The sequence below is a fragment of the Xenopus tropicalis genome, chromosome 6 (genome assembly GCF_000004195.4).
Source record: "Xenopus tropicalis strain Nigerian chromosome 6, UCB_Xtro_10.0, whole genome shotgun sequence".
Lineage (NCBI taxonomy): Eukaryota > Metazoa > Chordata > Amphibia > Anura > Pipidae > Xenopus > Xenopus tropicalis.
The window spans coordinates 35,205,059-35,211,058 of record NC_030682.2 but is presented as its reverse complement, the minus strand read 5'-3'; positions in this window follow the sequence as shown (position 1 = coordinate 35,211,058).

Sequence of the window (6,000 nt, the reverse complement as noted above, 5' to 3'; positions counted from 1 at the left end):
AAAAGTTGAGTTTCCAGACACAACCCAGCAAAATCTCTAAAGTTTTGAGACAAAATAAAGAGCTTCAAGGGAAGGGACCTTTGCCATTGAATTCTACATGAACTCAGCAAGTTAAATTTTACGAATTGTCGAATTCAGATTTTTAGCCATTTAAACGCATAGTAAATCTCGGAAAAGTAACAGCGTTTTTTCTCTGTGTAACTGTTAATAGGGATTTTGTTCCCCTATAAAAAGGCAAATGACGTAGTACAGAATTTTTTGTGGCACATCCTGTATTTTCTTCACTACTGATCCGGTTGCATCTAAATAGATTCAATTTGAGATGCAATTCAATTCAGAAAAACTTATTTCACTGTTTATCACGTGAAAACTATTTTAATGTCTATGGGAAAAAACTGGCATTGAATAAGGAGAAAAGTTTTTTTTCCCCCCGAATTGAATCTTGTCCATGAGTTTTCACGTGATAAACTATGAGATAACTATTTCTCGCTAAACCAAATCTGCCCAATTATTACATATTTACACGTTTTGCATATACAGTATAGCCAAAGGAAATCTGTTCAAATTGGACTGAAACTTAATTTACGGTATCTTTCAAAGTACAAGCATCTCAAATAAGACATTTAAGCATACATCATATTTTCTAAAAGCTCCAGATGAAAGTTTTATCATTTTTAATTATAAGTTGGCAAAAAAAATGTCCTTAGAAGCAGGCATTTACATATTTTAATCTATTTGCAGACTGTCACTTGCTAGAGGGATGCCCATCAATTCTTACAATTATAACACACCATAGATCATTTTATAGCAGAACTACTTTTTTAGGACCTTTAGGACTGTCCTGCCATTAGCAAAATGTGATGAGTTGTTTGCCATGGAAATTTCTGAAAAGGTTATTTATATCAAGCATCATTTTCTCATTCTAATTTTGCTTTCACTTTCTTCTGCTTAGCCAATTATTTAAAGGTAAGCGTCAATCACAAATCAGAATATTAATGTACATAAACATAAATTATGATCTCATAATTGTCTACATAGTCAAAAAAAAATGCAGTATATGTACCTCATTAATCTTTAGGGTAAGACAGTGACACCAAATGTGACGAGCTATTAGTTGTCTGCCTTAGTGCAAAACTTTGTGGAAGGCTGAAGTAAACTGAAACCGTGGCAATAGATATTGCGCCATTAGAGATATTTATATGGTCCCTAAACACAATTCAAAAATTTTCTGCCAGGTGCTTAAATAAATTGTCAGGTAGCTTTTATACTTGGGATTTATACCTAATTTAGTTGTAGGCCTATGGTCTTGGCACCCTTTAAAATGGAGTACAGGTATAGGACCCATTATCCAGAATGCTTGGGACCTGGGGTTTTCCAGATAAGGGATCTTTCTGTAATTCGGATCTCCTACCTTAAGTCTGCCAAAAAAATAACTTAAACAGTAATTAAACCAAATAGGGTTGTTTTGGCTCCAATAAGGATTCATTATATCTTAGTTGGGATCAAGTACAAGGTACTGTTTTATTATTACAGAGAAAAAGGAAGTCATTTTTAAAAATGTGAATTATTTGATTAAAATGGAGTCTATGGGAGATGGCCTTTCCATAATTCGGAACTTTCTGGATAATGGGTTTCCGGATAAGGGGTCCGATACCTGTATTTTGATAGGAATATTTAGATTCTGTTTAATGTATTTTGAAATGTCCCATACAGTCCCATACAGAGACTGGAAGTAACAGTAAAGTGGTTATATTTTTTTTACTTACCCATCATCCAAGCTGACACAAGCCTAAACCTTTCTTTATATATATATCCATTTAGCAACCTGACATTTTTGCTGAGAAGCATTATGTACCTTTTGAAAATGTCAGCTTACAAGACTATGATTTGAAGGCATTAAATATCCATCTAGAACTCCACTTCTCATTGGGATTACGTTTACTTGTTCTAGTTTTGTGCCCTTTGTAGGATAAGCTGCATGGCTATTTCAGCAAGTAGCTGGTCACCTTTATATAGCACATTGTGAAATAACATGTGATAATTAACCATACCTCATGACAGGTATGGGATCTGTTCTCTGGAAACTCGTTTACCAGAAAGTTCTGAATTAAGGGAAGGCCATCTCCCATAGACTGCATTTTAATAAAATAATTGTATTTTTTATTTTTTTTTACTTGGATAAAAGATTCCATACCTGTACCATAGAGAGACGCTAGAAAAGCTACTTTTTGCCATTTCTCCGTTTTCTTGTCATTTCGCACATTTTACGGTGAATCAAAATTGGGCAGATTTACTCATCACTAAAAGTAATGTTATGGGGTTTCCACCACCTTCTGACTTGTAATATAAAGGGAATGTTATGGAGCTACCACCACCTTCTGACCTGTAATATTAAGGTAATGTTATGGAGCTACCGTCACCTTCTGACCTGTAATATTAAGGGAATGTTATGGAGCTACCGTCACCTTCTGACCTGTAATATTAAGGGAATGTTATGGAGCTACCACCACCTTCTGACCTGTAATATTAAGGTAATGTTATGGAGCTACCACCACCTTCTGACCTGTAATATTAAGGGAATGTTATGGAGCTACCGCCACCTTCTGACCTGTAATATTAAGGTAATGTTATGGAGCTACCGTCACCTTCTGACCTGTAATATTAAGGTAATGTTATGGAGCTACCGCCACCTTTTGGCCTGTAATGTTAGGTAATTGGGTACCCACCTGACCTGTAATTAGGTTTGGAGCTACCGCCACCTTCTGACCTGTAATATTAAGGTAATGTTATGGAGCTACCGTCACCTTCTGACCTGTAATATTAAGGTAATGTTATGGAGCTACCGCCACCTTCTGACCTGTAATATTAAGGTAATGTTATGGAGCTACCGCCACCTTTTGGCTTGTAATGTTAAGGTAATGTTATGGAGCTACCGTCACCTTCTGACCTGTAATATTAAGGTAATGTTATGGAGCTACCGCCACCTTCTGACCTGTAATATTAAGGAAATGTTATGGAGCTACCGCCACCTTTTGGCCTGTAATGTTAAGGTAATGTTATGGAGCTACTGCCACCTTGCCTGTAATGTTAAAGTAATGTTATGGAGCTACCGCCACCTTCTGACCTGTAATGTAAAGTAATGTTATAGAGCTACCACCACCTTCTGACCTGTAATGTTAAGGTAATGTTATGGAGCTACCGCCACCTTGCCTGTAATGTTAAAGTAATGTTATGGAGCTACTGCCACCTTGCCTGTAATGTTAAAGTAATGTTATGGAGATACCGCCACCTTCTGACCTGTAATGTTAAGGTAACGTTATGGAGCTACCGCCACCTTGCCTGTAATGTTAAGGTAATGTTATGGAGCTACCGCCACCTTCTGACCTGTAATGTTATGGAGATACCGCCACCTTACCTATAATGTTAAGGTAATATTATGGAGCTACCGCCACCTTGCCTGTAATGTTAAGGTAATTTTATGGAGCTACCGCCACCTTCTGACCTGTAATGTTAAGGTAATGTTATGGAGCTACCGCCACCTTGCCTGTAATGTTAAGGTAATGTTATGGAGCTACTGCCACCTTGCCTGTAATGTTAAGGTAATGTTATGGAGCTACCGCCACCTTCTGACCTGTAATGTTAAGGTAATGTTATGGAGCTACCGCCACCTTCTGACCTGTAATATTAAAGTAATGTTATGGAGCTACCGCCACCTTGCCTGTAATGTTAAGGTAATGTTATGGAGCTACTGCCACCTTGCCTGTAATGTTAAGGTAATGTTATGGAGCTACCGCCACCTTCTGACCTGTAATGTTAAGGTAATGTTATGGAGCTACCGCCACCTTCTGACCTGTAATATTAAAGTAATGTTATGGAGCTACCACTACCTTCTGACCTGTAATGTTAAGGTAATGTTATGGAGCTACCGCCACCTTCTGACCTGTAATGTTAAGGTAATGTTATGGAGCTACCGCCACCTTCTGACCTGTAATGTTAAGGTAATGTTATGGAGCTACCGCCACCTTCTGACCTGTAATGTTAAGGTAATGTTATGGAGCTACCACCACCTTCTGACCTGTAATGTTAAGAATGTTAAAATGGCCATTATCTTCACAACATACATTATCTGCTCCTTTTTCTCATTATTGGGTCTAAAATATCTACATATTATACATCATTTTTTAGGAACTGTAAATAAAACTTTCAGCATTTTTAACTATCAAGTGGAATCTCCAATTATCTTAAGTAGAATACATAACCTAAAAGTATTCTGATAGAAAAGCATAGCAAGTGGACATAAAAATCTTTGGAGATTTTTCACGTTTTTAGGAAACCCTACCACTTCATTAGTAATAATCTGAATAACCTTTAAATTTGCATTTCTCTTCTTATTGTTAAGCTGTTTTCCCGTCCTCGATAATGAAATGCTCATAAAGTAAATGTCAGAATGAAAATTAATATGTTTAGAAATTAAAAACCGCTGACATTGAGGAGGTATAGATGTTTAATAAAAAAGCAGACATAACTTTTATAGAATTCAGTACTCAGGGAGAAGTTTAATAATAGAATAGACACAGACTTACCATCATGGGTGCTATAATTTACACATTTTTACAGACAGATAATCATTCTGTCTATCAAAGTTGCAAAATGTAATTGGCTCATTTTATAACATTTATGATGGCAATATTCCTGTAAAATATACATACCTAAAAAGTCATCATTTTCACTGGGCTCATTCAAAATATTTATTCAGCTACAAAAGGATAACATCCTTTAGGGTACTTTATTATTGATAATCACATATTACAAGTTTTTGGCTAGGTTGTATATATACATGTATGGAGTTGGCAATGAATAAAACTTAAGGGCTCATTTATGTCTGCAAGTGCAAGTGAGCCAAGCTCAATTTTGAATTCCAGTATCATGGTGGGCATAAAGTAAAGTGCAAGGAGTGCATTTAACACAAGAACCTTTAAAGAAAGTGGTTTTATGTGCAGGAGAAAGTGCAAGTTGACAGCTGCAAATAAATTAGACCTAAGGTGTTTTCTAGATAAGGGGTCTTTGTGTAGCAATAAAACACGACTCCAAACATTTCTTTGCTTGGGCATTTATTAGGGCCACTGAAAAGTAGCAAAATGTCTAGAATCACTTCCCATCAACTCAATGGAAATTCACCATTCAATGGTCAATCAACTGCTGGTTAAAAATGCTGACTTTTCAAGCTTGATAAAAGGCCACACCTGGCCTGAAACGTTGCTGGATTGCCCTAAGATGTATGCAATAAAGGCATTTTAAATAAGAAATACAAATGGTGCTGTTATAAACTATTTTTCGTCTTAATATTAATAAGTACATATTAACCAGTATGGTTTTTCAGCCTGCTTTGGGTTTCCAATGTATTTACAGTATTATATTTAAAAAAGCATAAATTAAGGTTATCTCCCCGTTATTAAGACTTATATTTATCATGCTGTGTAAAAAGTGGAGTGAAACATTACCAGTGATGTTGCTTATAGCAGCCAATCAGATGCTTTGCTTTGGTTTTCTAACTGTTGACATCTAATTGCTGATTGGTTGCCCTGGGCAACATCACTGGTAATGCTTTACTTCACTCTTTACACAGCATGATAAATATACCCCTAAGAGTATGAACCCCTTAAGTTTTCAGCTTATCACTACCCTGTGCCTACACAGTGAGTTTTAGGAGGCCACATCAGATCTGGATTTCATGAATGATGAAGTGCAGAAATGCAATCGCATACCCAGGCTCCAAAACAACTTCAATCTGATGCAGAAGGGGGATCATCACCCCACCAAATTATAATAGTAGCAATAAGGTGCAACACACAAAGACACAATGTGGGGATGATGGAAAGAGATGACGAGCTAGGAGCATGTGTTGTGGAAGTTATTCTGGTCTTGGCTTCTGCCGCCACATCAAATCCAGCTTTTGGCTCCTGAACAGTGATTACCAGTACCAGCCAGGAATTGCAAAAC